Source organism: Camelus ferus, chromosome 34 (assembly GCF_009834535.1).
Source record: "Camelus ferus isolate YT-003-E chromosome 34, BCGSAC_Cfer_1.0, whole genome shotgun sequence".
NCBI lineage: Eukaryota > Metazoa > Chordata > Mammalia > Artiodactyla > Camelidae > Camelus > Camelus ferus.
The window spans coordinates 984,337-998,004 of NC_045729.1; positions in this window are offsets into that span (position 1 = coordinate 984,337).

Sequence of the window (13,668 nt, forward strand, 5' to 3'; positions counted from 1 at the left end):
TTTCCTCGCTCAAAATTTAAAAAAAAAAAAAAAGTGACATCTGAGCAAAGACCCAAGGTAGGCGACAGAGGAAGACCCTTTCACTCCTTGATTTTTCTCCATAGGTGTACCTCCATCTTACATGCTACCTATTGAACTTCTTTACTATGTCTCCTCTAGATAATCAAGAGGCCAAGGATTTTTGACTGTTTAATTCACTGATGCATCCCTAGCCCCCTGGAAAGTGACAAACAAGGTAGTCCCAATTTCAGAACCCTCTGAGTTTGCAGTCTAACAATATGACAAACACATGGGCTAAGTGCTATGACTGGACGTACTGGGCAGTACCTTCTCTACTCTGAGTGGGGAGTGAAAGTTCAAGCAAGACCTCCTAGAAACCACTGCATTGAATCTTCTTGAGAGCAAGGACCACTTGCAGTAGTGGGTACCATTAACGGGCACAGCCATACACAGTAGCCTTGGGGAACATGCTTGATTTGTTCAGCAGGACACATGGTAGGTACTCAATAAATACTTTTGAACCAATGAATTAAATGTCACTGAAGCTAAGACCTGAAGGTCCACTAGTGGTTTTCTGGCATCTGGTTTTATGAACATTTCCTTCTCTCTAATTCTTTTCTTTTAATTTCAGAGAAAAATGAGACAAAAATTTCAGAACTCCAAAAACAGAAAGCAGACCAAAGAAATTTATTCCAAGTCATTTTATTTTCTAACAAAGATAATAATAATCAGATGTTACCCACGTTGATTCTCAGCCCTCTGTTGATGGAGTTTTTTGTTCTCTTCCTTTTTCTCTGAGCAGTCTGTATTCCTTCCAAGAAGCCAAGGCAGACAAATTAAGGGAATAAGTTCATGGTGAAGCTCCGTGGGTGTAACCAGCAACTGCTTCGTAGGAGCAAAGTGCCCTGGGACAACAATGATACAACTACAACTGTTTTTCCCTTATTTGTGGCACCAAAAGACATAGTGTTTTCCTATTTCCTAATGGCCAAATGTAAAGAGCAAGCGTACGTATAGTCCCAAAAGAGAGATGTCACGAATTTTGTATGGCATGATGTATTTCCGTTTAAATTGTAAAGGATCTGTTGGAGTAGAACATAAAAAGCCTGTATCAACATGCTTCGAAAACCATAGTGACTGCTTTTTAATTCTGTCTTTTTGTAGGAGAAAGAAGAATGATCAAATGGCCAGTGCTCAAAAGTCCTCCTGTCACCCCCACCCTCCGTTAGGGTAAAGCAGGATTGTCCAGTATTTGTCTAGACCGTAGCGCATTGATTTCACCGAGACAAAGGAAAAGAAAAGTGTTGGAGGCTGCAGAAACAGGAAGTGGTGAGGCCTTGAAAAAGAGTGGCTCTAGTTTGATAACATTTTTTGTAAACGTAAGGCAAGATCGTCTATGGGCAGTGTGTTTCGCTAGAAGCAAACAAAGCAAACCTATTTAGGTTTTCACATTTTAATTTCAGAACACTCTTGCTTGTGGGAAAGCCACTTCGCCAGTAAGTATGTCTCGTCTGAAGGAGGAGAATGTGTTTCTGAGCCGGTTGCTATGACGTCACAGGGAGCCATGAGCAGATACTGTCTCCAAAGGCTTTTAAAAAATTCTCCTCCTGCAGCCCCCACTATAGGTTTATGATTTATGGAAGACAGTTTGATTGTAAGTCACAGAAATTTAACTCAAGCTAACTGGCTCAAAAAGAGGAATTAACTGCCTTATATAACCAAAGAGTTGACATGGCCTTGTCCTCAAAGAGCACCTGGAACCAGGGGCTCAGGCAGCAGCAGAATTCTTCCTCCCTCTCCTCTCTGCTCTCTCTCCTTCCTTCTCTCAGACCAGTTTATCCTCGTGAACGAGGTGGGTGGGCAGCGCTGGAGGCTGCAGGGGGATCCCACTGAGCAAGCTGCCTCCGGGCAGATGAGGTTGAGCGTGTCTGGGGAGGAACCGAAACTCAGTTTCCACCTGCTGTGCCCTGGTGTGTGAGCTTCCTATTGCTGCCTTCACAAGTCGCCGCAAAAATGTATGACCTCACAGCTCTGTAGGTCAGAAGTCCAGCATGGGTCGCACTGGGCCAAAATCACACTATCATCAGAGTTGCGTTCCTTTGTGGAGCCTCTGTGGGAGAGTCAATCTCCTTGCCTTTTCCAGATTTGAAACCACTCATACTCCTAGCTCTTGACCCCCTTTCAAACATCTTCAAAGCTAGCCACTTTGACGCTACTTCCGCTATCACATTTTCCCCGGACCACAGCGAGGAAAGTTTCTCTGCTTTTTAAGAACCCATGATTATATTGGCTCCCCTTGGATAATCCAGGACAATCTCCCCATAGCTAAGCCAGTAACTTTAACCATATCTGTAAAGTCCCTTTTACCATGTTAGGTTCACAGGTTCCAGGGATTAGGGCATGGACATGTTTGAGAGGCCATTATTCTGCCTCCCACACCACGTTAAGGTGACTGGTCTAAGGACGGACCTGATCTAAACAGGACCTTTTAGAGAGCTTCTCTAGAATTTTTAAACTTGAGTTAACCAGATAATTTTCTCTCTCTCTGGTTATGGAACTGTAAGGATGTGAGTCACTGACTTCAGAGATCATGTTTCCTATCACATGGCATAAATTGGTTTTGAAGAATAAAGTAGAATCCTTAGCCACTGTAAAAGAAATTCCCCAAGTCCTAAATGTACATATATAGCTCATAATCTAGGAATTCAACTCCTTGTACTTAGTCATTCCCTATTTTCCTTGTTGCTCTTTTTACACAATACTGTTAAACTGTTATACTGAGTGCTTACTGTATGTGAGGCACTATGCTAAATAAACATTTTACAGTGTAGAAACTAAGGCTCCAGGTGTTTGAGTAAAGTAGTAGGTTTACAAAGCTAGTAGGTGGCAGAGCTGGGATCAAAACTGACTATTTGGGGAATACTATGCAGCCATAAAAAAAGAATGAAATGTTGCCATTTGCAGCAACAGGGATGGACTTGGAGGGCATTATGAAATAAATCAGATAGAGAAAGACAAATGCTGTATAATATCGCTTATATGTGAAATCTAAAAAAAATACAACAAACTAGTGAATAAGACAAAAAAGAAGCCGATTCACAGTTAGAGAACAAACAAGTGGTGACCAGTGAGGAGAAGAAAGCAAGGAAGAGCATGATAGGGGTATTAGATTTTTTTTAAGTTATTCCAAGTTTCATTGAAACTTGAAAATTGTAAAGCACTATAGAATGTGAAGAACTTTCATTCAATTAAAAAAAAAAAGCTATTTGGTAAACTCTACACATATGATTCTGCATTCATTCCCTCATTTACTCAACACAGTTATTTATTTTTCAATTGACGTGTAATTGATTTACAGTGCTGTGTTAATTTCTGGTGTACAGCATAGTGATTCAGTTATACATTTATACATATATATTCTTTTTCATATTCTTTTTCATTATAGACTATACAAGCTATTGCCTATAGCTTTCTGTACTACACAGTAGGAACTTATTGTTAATCTATTTTGTATATAGTAGTGTGTATCTGCTAATCTTAAACTCCTAATTTATCCCTTCCACCCCTCTTTCCCCTTTGGTAACCATAAGTTTGTTTTCTATGTCTGTGAGTCTCTTTCTGATTTGTAAGTATGTTAATTTGTGTCATTTTTTTTATTCCAAATGTAAGTGATATCATGTGATATTTGTCTTTCTCTCTCTGATTTACTTAGTATGATAATCTCTAGATCCATTCATGTTGCTGCAAATGGCATTCTTTTTTATGGCTAAGTAGTATTCCATTATAAAGATAGGTAGGGTAGGTAGATAGATACCATAACTTCTTTCCCCAATCTCTATTGATGGTCATTTAGGTTACTTTCATTTCTTGGCTATTGTATACAGTGCTGCTATGAATATTGGGGTACATGTATCTTTTTGAATTAGAGTTTTCTCTGGATGCATGCTCAGGAGTGGAATTGCCAGATCATGTGGTAAGTCTGTTTTTCGTTTTTTAAGGCATCACCGTACTGCTTTCCATAGTGGCTGCACCAAGCTACATCCCCACCAGCAGTGTAGGAGGGTTCCCTTTTCTCCACTCCCTCTTCAGCATTTACTGTTTGTGGACTTTCGAATGATGGCCATCTTGACTGGTGTAAGTGATATGTCATTGCAGTTTTGATTTGCATTTGTCTGATAATTAGTGATATTCAGCATTTTTTCATGTACCTATTGGCCATCTGTATGTCTTCATTAGAGCCTAGCTTGTTTAAGTCTTCTGCCCATTTTTGATTGGGTTGCTTGTTTTTTTGTTGTTGTTGTTGTTGTTGTTGTTGTTGTTATTGAGTTGTATGGGCTGTTTATATATTCCAGAAGTTAAGCCCTTGTCAATCACATCGTTTGCAAATACTTTCTCCCAGTCTGTAGGTTGTTTTCACTTTGTTTATGGTTTCCTTTGCTGTGAAAACGCTTATAAGTTTAATTAGGTCCTATTTGTTTGTTTCTGCTTTTATTTCTATTTCCTTGGGAGACTGACCCAGAAAAACATTGCCACAATTTATGTCAGAGAATGTTTTGCCTGTGTTCTCTTCTAGAAGATTTATGGTGTCCTGTCTTATGTTTAAGTCTTTAAGACATTTTGAGTTTATTTTTGTGTATGGCGTGAGGGTGTGTTCTAACATCATCGCCCTTTCCCCTTAGCCAACGGTGAGCTCACTGAAAGTGGAAGTGGTGTGGCTGGTCATCTCCACTACGTAATATGATGCTTATTACAGTAGGGGACTTGGAATTTCCTTTTCTTTTACTTGGGAAGGCTGGAATAGCAAGGATTTAACCAGCTCTGAATTGGTACAATTGCAATCAGGATTTGTAATCAAACACAGCCAAAATACATAAAGCTGGCCTGGCATAGACTCCTCATCAGAATAGCTGCCAAGTTACTTTGCTGGGGTGTAGATTGGCTTTATTCTAACTTAAAATCCTGAATGAGTAGCAGGATACAAGGTTAACATACAAAAATCACTTGCATTTCTTTACCCTAACAATGAAATATCAGAAAAGGAAAGTAAAGAAACAATCCCTTTTAAAATTGCATCCAAAAAAAAAAAAATACTTAGGAATAAATCTGACCAAGGAAGTGAAATACTTATATGCAGAGAACTATAAAACATTGACTAAGGAAATTAAAGATAGCTTAAGGAAATGGAAAGATATCCCATGTTCTTGGGTTGGAAGAATTAATATTGTTAAAACAGCCATACTACCCAAGGAAATCTACAGATTTAATGCTATCCCTATCAAATTCCACAGGACATTTTTCACAGAATTAGAACAAATAATCCTAAAATGTATATGGAATCGCAAAAGACCCAGAATTGCCAAAGCATTACTGAAGGAAAAGAATGAAGCTGGAGGAATAACCCTCCCAGACTTCAGACAATACTACAGAGCTACAGTAATCAAAACAGCATGGTATTGGTGCAAAAAAAGACATACAGATCAATGGAACAGAACAGAGAGCCCAGAAATAAACCCAGAAACTTTTGGTTAATTAATCTTTGACAAAGGAGGCAAGAACATACAATGGAGTAAAGGCAGTCTCTTCAGCAAATGGTGTAGGGACAACTGGACAGCTGCATGTAAATCAATGAAGTTAGACTACTCCCTCACAGCATACACACAAAAAAACCTCAAAATGGCTTAAAGACTTAAACATAAGACAAGACACTATAAACTTCTTAGAAGAAAACAGGCAAAACATTATCCGACATAAATCTCAGCAATGTCTCCTAGGGCAGTCTACCCAGGAAATAGAAATAAGAGCAAAAATAAACAAATGGAACCTAATCAAACAAAAGCTTTTGCACAGCAAAGGAAACCATAAACAAAACAAAATGACAACCTATGGAGTGGGAGAAAATATTTGCAAAAGATGTTACTGACAAGGGCTTAATTTCTGAAATATATAAATAGCTCATATGACTTAATAAGAAAAAAACAAACAACCCAATCAAAAATGGGCAGAAGACTTAAACAAGCTAGGCTCTAATGAAGACATACAGATGGCCAATAGGTACGTGAAAAAATGCTGAATATCACTAATTATCAGAGACATGCAAATCAAAACTACAATGAGGTATCACTTACACCAGTCAAAATGACCATCATTCAAAAGTCCACTTTAACAGTAAATGCTGGAGAGGGTGTGGAGAAAAGGGAACCCTCCTACACTGCTGGTGGGGATGTAGCTTGGTGCAGCCACTATGGAAAGCAGTACTGGTGATGCCTTAAAAAACAAAAAACAGACTTACCATATGATCTGGCAATCCCACTCCTTGCCATATATCCAGAGGGAACTTCAATTCAAAAAACACCTGCACCCCAATGTTCATAGCAGCACTATTTACAATAGCCAAGATAGCGAAACAACCTAAATGTCCATTGACAGATGACTGGATAAAGAAGTTGTGGTATATTTATACAATGGAATACTAGTCAGCCATAAAAAATAATAAAATAATGCCATTTGCAGCAACATGGATGGACCTGGAGAATGTCATTCTAAATGAAATAAGCCAGAAAAAAGAATACCATATGATATCACTTATATGTGGAATCAAAAAAAAAAAAAAAGACAAACAAACTGATTTACAAAACAGAAACAGACTCACAGACATAGAGAACAAACTTATGGTTGCCAGCAGGGGAGGTGGGTGAGAAGTGATAAATTGGGAGTTCGAGATTTGCAGATACCAAGTAATATATATAAAATAGATAAACAACAAATTTATACTGCATAGCACAGGGAACTATATTCAATATCTTGTAGTAACTTATGGTTAAAAAGAATATAAAAATGAATATATGTATATTCATGTATGACTGAAGCATTGTGCTGTACACCAGAAATTGACACAACATTGTAAACTGACTATACTTCTATTAAAATATTTTAAAAATAAAAGAAAATAAAATTCCGAATGAGAGAAAGCTTATTTTGAGTTAATTAATAACTGGAAATTATTTTAATGTCTCTTGAAAAGGATCGTTCAAACTTTTTAATAGCAGAAGCATCCAGTATCATTTTATGCGAACATTTTGAACGTCAGCCATAGCCAAGCTGCCATTCCACTGTCTTCCAATCACCGTGGAACATGTAGAGCTAATGTTCATGTGAAATACACAACTCTGATGGGGAAGCCTCTTTGTCATGTTTTGGAAACTGCCCATAATTTGCAAAGACAATAAAGTAAACAGGTTTAATCAATTTGCACTACTCCCTAGGTCTCAAGCTTGACACATACTTTGTCAGCAGATGTTGGGAAATTGTCTGCAGATGGTGGAATCAATCTGGTGGTTCAGAAGGCAGCAATTGAATCTGGGGAGACACTGACAGCCCATTAGAGGGCAGCGTGAGAACACAGCAAAGAGACCTAGAGTACTCTGCTCCCCTCGCACATCTCTCTAGACTGTTTCTTCCCTTTGCTTGGCACCCATACACCAATAGAACGTATCCCTTCCTTTAATCTGCCCACCCTCGAAAAATATGGAGTATTGTATTAGCTGTTCGAGATAACGGAGTGATTTTACATCACAGTAATGTCAACAACGAAATAGGACACGTTAAACATCCCTGTTAAGTTACTTCCCCCACCACGTCTCTGGGATTTTCTCCTTGGCCACTTTCCTTTACAGCTACACTCCAGGTTCCCAAAAAGTTCATTTCATCTTTATAAGACTTTTTAGTGTAGTTTTATTTTTTATAGTTCTTTTTTTGGATGGGGGGTAATTAGATTCATTTATTTATTTGATGGAGGTACTAGGGATTGAACCCAGGACCCGATGCATGCTAAGCACACACTCTACCACTTGAGCTATTTGTTTCATTCTTAAAAACTCCTCAAACCTTTGTTTCTCCTCTGTTTTTCAGGGCTTCCTTTTTGTCTCCCCTACACCTTTCACCTTTTCAGGGTGAAAAGAAATCGAGCTTTTGAGCCCTTGGTGAGCTCCCTTTGCCTATCCAAAGGCTCACTGGTACACTGTGGTCAACAGAAGGGACGTCCACCCAGAATTTCTTCCTGCAGGAGCCAGGGCTAGGAGAGGCTGAGAACTTCTTTCCTTTCTAATTCCCCAACCAGTTCACCTAGCCAGTAGTGGGCAGCATGAGTCAATTTGAGTTTTAAGAACCAGTTTTCTAGAAATGCTATACAATTGTGATGGGCGATTAAGACTTACGTATCAGTGACACACTTAGCAAACTTAGTGAAGAAGGCAGTGTATCATAAAGGCCTGTGTACAGTATATGTAAAGGTATAAAGTTTTATCCAACAGTTGACTTTTTTTGTTTCTTTCTGACGGCTTTTCTTTATTCTCATTCCTCTTCAGTTACTGCATGTTTGACTAAATGGAGGAATGAATAGATGGATGTATGAATGAATGACTGAATAAATAGTTTGCATATTAAATACACTGCATCTGGGCTAGTCAGGAACTAAGAAGTTGTTTTAGAACTAATGGGGGGGAGGGGGAGGTGGTGGTGGAGTGCTCGCCTAGCATGCATGAGGTCCTGGGTTCAACCTCCAACAAAAATTAAAAAAAAAAAAAAAAAAGAAAGAACTAATACAGCATGAGGGAAAAAAATTCTGAATTAATCATACTCTTTAAGAACCCATGGCCTCACTCTCACCCTCAATCTACCAAATAGGGATGTGACCTGCTACCAAAATAAAAGGAAGCTTTTAAGCAGTACTAGTAAGTTTATGCAAAGGTCGAAAATAATGTACCCTCAAATCTCAACAGCAGTCTTAAACGTGTGCCGCTATTCAGACCAGCAGCAAAAACAAAAGCAAACAAGCTTAAAATGAAAATAGGAGTTAATTACTATATTAAATACTAAAGATACAAAGGTGAACAAAGCACATTCACGGGCATTCCTCAAAACCCCTCAGAGCTCTCTGCTCATGTCTCTTCTCAAGAAGAGAATCAGTGATACGGCGGGCAGCGCAGGGGGAGGGGCCGAACCTGGGCTTCCCGGCCGCGGGTGAGCAGGAGTTGGCCTGACAGAGGAGGGGGAAGGACGTCCAAACCAGACAGAGGGGGCAGCTCGTGCAAAAGGGAAGAGACAGGAAAGGACATGATACGTCCTGGACGGCTTAAATAGTTTAGGGTGACTAAGCACAGGGCGTGAGGTCTGTGAGGGAATGGCCAGTGTCACGTCTAACGAGCGGGTCAGGGGCGGGGGGTGCAGCTCAGGGGTAGAGCACGTGCTGAGCATGCGCAAGGGCCTGGCTCCGATCCCCAGAAGCTGCATGAAACACACACACACGCAAACAAACCTAATTACCTCTCCCCAAACAAACAAACAAACAAACAAACCTAATTACCTCTCCCAAAAACTAACTAAATAAATAGCTGGTCAGTCAGAAGTGAATTCCTGAGAGCGAGGAGCTAGAGATGTGTCCTGAAGGTGATGGAGAAAATCAGAGCGGCAAACAAAGAGACACGTGATCTTACGAATTTTACAAGGATCCCCCCCCATCCCACTGGACTGAGAGGCTGTAAGGGAGAACGGGAAACCAGGCAGGGAGCGTTGCCATAATTCAAGACAGAGATGACGGTAATAATGGAGATGGGGATGGCTGTATGAATGAATGAGGAAATGATTACTAGGGTGGTAATAATGCAGAGGGAGACACCTGGATGAATTTAGAATAGATGCTTTTGCCCAGAGACTATAAAGAAGAAAAGTGATCACGACCATAAGAACATTTAAGGGGAGCCAGAAGAATGATTTAAAAAAAAAAATCATAAAATAGTGACCAAAAAGATAAAAGAAAAAGAGAACAGCTTGTTCAAAATGTATTTAAGCCTCCTTCTGGTGGTTTTTTTTTTTTTTTTTTTTTTTTTGCTTCAGAAGCTAAAAAGCTAAAACTACATTTGCCAATATATTTGCAACAAAGTGCTTCAGCTATAATTTTAACTCCATAAAACAGCTGTCTTCACTCAAGACTTACATTTAGAACTAAACTGTGCCAGGATGGAGGAGTTACACGGGGTAGCTCATGGGAAGCATGATGTGGTTCTGAAATCGATGGTCCCAGTGGTGCTTTCCTGGTTCTCAGATAGTGACAGAGGTGGAGAGATCTTGAGAGCCAGCCCCTGACTGTGGTAAATGTATCAGCAACTCTAGGTGCCCGCATTGTCCTGGGAGTGGTTCCTGGATGTCCAGGCTAGTGCCTGCTTTTTCCTGTCATTCTAACAGCTTCGTAAGCACCGACTGCCATGTATTAAATCTCTGAGTAACTTTGATGGAAGAGAGTTTTCATTTCCTAAGGCTACTGTAAAAGTACCACAAGCTGGATGCTTTAGAACAACAGAAATGCCTCAGGCTTCTAGAAGCTAGAAGCCCAAAATCAAGATGTCAGCCGGATTGGTTTCTTTTGAGGGCTTTGAGGGAGAGTCTATTCCATGCTTCTCCCCTAGCTTTTAGTGACCCCCATTTTCTTGGTCTGTGGCAGCATAACTCCTTCCTCTGCCTCCATCATCATGTGACCATCTGCTTCCTGAATGTGTTCACCTCTTCCTCCTTCTGTGCATGTTTGTCTCTGTGTCCAAATGTCTTCGTGAAAGGAAGTCTTAGTGGATTAGGGCTCATTCTTTTGGGGGGGGGATTGGAGGGGTAATTAAGTTTATTTATTTGATTTTTTGTTTTTAATGGCAGTATTGAGGATTGAACCAGGACCTCATGCATGCTATGCATGGCACTCTACCACTGAGCTATCCCCTCCCCCCGTCTCTAATGAGCTCATCTGAAGAGGAGGCAAAAGAAGGATTTTAACTTGAAGGAATTTTTAACTTGATTACTTCTGTAAAGACACTATTTCCAAGTAAAATCATATTCTGAGATCCTGGGGGAATATAGTTCAATCCATAACAAGAAGTATTATGACAATATTTGGTATTCTTTAAGCACGCAGACGGCAGGGAAAGTATAGCTCAGTGGGTAGCTTAGCAAGCACGAGGTCTTGGGTTCAATCCCCGTACCTCCATTTAAATAAACAAATAAATAAACCTAATTACCTCCCCCCTAAAATGTAGTAAATTAAAAAAAGAAAACAAAGTCAATATTCAGATGGTTCTCATATTTCCCAGCCTCCTGTGCAGCTTGGTTGGGGTCATGTGACTGTTCTGCAGTAACGATGAGCGCAGGTGCTGTTTGCTTCTTCTGCGCTGGGTCAGTGAAAAGCCTTGCCTGACCTCTAGCTCCCTCCCCCTGCTTTGGCAAACTCTAGAACCATGTGCTGAGCGGGTGATGTAGCAAGATGGTCAGCCCTCAAGTCAGCCTGGGTCCCTGAGTGGAGGACCTAGAACAGAGTTCCCTGCCAAACCCTGCCAAAGCATATCAGACATGACCATAGGAGCTAGAAATACATCTCTGTGGTGTGGAGACACTTAGATTTAGAGATCTGGTACAGCACGTGGTGGTAATTATCCTCATTAATAGAGCAGACTAAACCCAATGGACACATTATTGGAGACGTTCCTGTTGTGGGAGTTCAGCTTGCGTCTTGAAGTAGTTTTTTTAAAAACATCTGCTTTAAAAAAAAATAAGGGGGAGGGTGTAGCTCAAGTGGTAGAGCGCATGCTTAGCATGCCCAAGGTCCTGCGTTCAATCCCCAGTACTGCCTCTAAAAATAAGTAAACCTAATTATCCCCCCCCACCAAAAAATGAATAAATAAATAAAAATTAAAACATTTTTAAAGGGTGTGCCTTTCTCAATAAAGAATATCCAAGGATAAGAGTATAAAAAATCTCTCCGTATCTGTATTAGTCTGTTCAAGCTGCTATAACAAGATACAAAAGACTGGGTGACTTAAGCAACAGACATTTATTTTCTCACAGTTCTGGAGGCGAGAAGTCCGATATCAAGGTGCCACCAGAATCCCAGCAAGACTGGTCCCTGGTAAGACCCATCTTTCCAGGCAGCAGATAGCTGCCTTCTCAGTGTGTCCTCACGTGGCCCTTCCTCTGTGCACACGTGGAAAGAGAGCGCCCTTAGTGTTCTAAGGACACCAGTCCTATCGGATGAGGGCCCCACCAGTATGACCGCTTGACCATAATCGCCTCTTCACAGGTAGTCTCCAATTACAGCCACGCTGGGGTTAGGGCTTCAGTATATGCATTTAGGGGAGACAGTTCAGTCCGTAACAGTATCATTAAATGAATGATGTAAAATACAGAAAAGCTCACCTCAGATCATACTCTACAGATAAGAACCACCGTTACTAGCTTCTCTCTGTTCTTCAAACCTTTCACTGTCCAGACACTAACATACAGTATAAATTAGATCACACTACACACACAGTTCATTACAGTGAAAAGAGTTCCTTTTATTATAGCTTGTCTTTACTTATTGCTATATTCTAGACATCTTCCGTATCAGTACACAAACAACTCAAAATATTCTTTCCGATAGCTGCGTGGTATTTTCTTGTAAGGATTATGACAATTTTATTAACAGTTTTTCTCTTGGTAGATGATAGATTACTTCAAATTTCTTATTATGGACAATACTGCAGAAAATATCCTTTTACACGTGTATATTCAAACTTATGTAAGTGTTTCAGCAGAATAGATTCTTAGAAGTGAAATTGCTAAGTCAAAGGAAATGCATCTTTTTTTTTAAACATCTTTACTGTGATATGGCTCCTGTACAGTAAACTACACATATTTCAGATGTACAATTTGATGAGTTTTGATGGATGTATATACCCATGAATCCACCACCACAATCAAGATAGCTCACATTTCCATCACTCCCCAAGAGGTGCAAGTTTTGAATTCCCAATATATCCCTTCCCACCCCCTTTAACCCCTGGAAAAAGGATATGCATCTTTAAAATCTAAGTAGATATTGTGTGCCAGTCTATACTTCTAGTAAAAGTGTATAGGAGTACCCGTTTCCTCATGCCCACACGTGGGTGATATCAACAATTTTACTTTTGCTAATTTAATTGGTTAAAAAACCCAACATTACTTTTATTTGTGTTTCATTATTAGTGAAATTTTCCATATGTTGGCCCTTCATATTTCTTTTCCTGTGGATTACATATTCACATTCTTTGCCCATTTTCCCCCTGCATTCACATTTCTAAATATTTATTTGTAAGAGTTCTTTATATTTATTATGACAAATAATATGTATGTTACAAATATTTTCTCTCAATATGCACTTTGTCTTTTAATTTGGTTAGCGGTATTCTTAGCAGTATGGAAGTGAAGTTCCAGGGCTGGATCTGGCCCTTTCACAGGGAGACGGTGCAGAACGCATGTGTTCGGGGTTGGGGGTCAGACTCCAGGCGTGGGAGCTGGGTCGGGGCGAAAGTGGCCACTAGGGATACCTTCTCCGCGCCTACGTGCGGCACAGCAGAATGTCTTATCTAACCATCAGCCCCGCTTATCTGCCTGACTAAAAACTTTGAATCTTGAAGAGGAGATTTTTATATGCGTATCAGCACTAACGCTGAGCCCACCAGGTACCTTATTTATACTCACAGGATCCACTGATGCTCAGGGGCTTTGGCTGAGAGACTGGAGCCTCCTGGGTGAACAGGCATGGAGAGAAGACTTGGTCTAGGGCACTAAATTAAGGAAGCGTTTGAAGGGCATTTAGAAAAGCAGCTATGACTA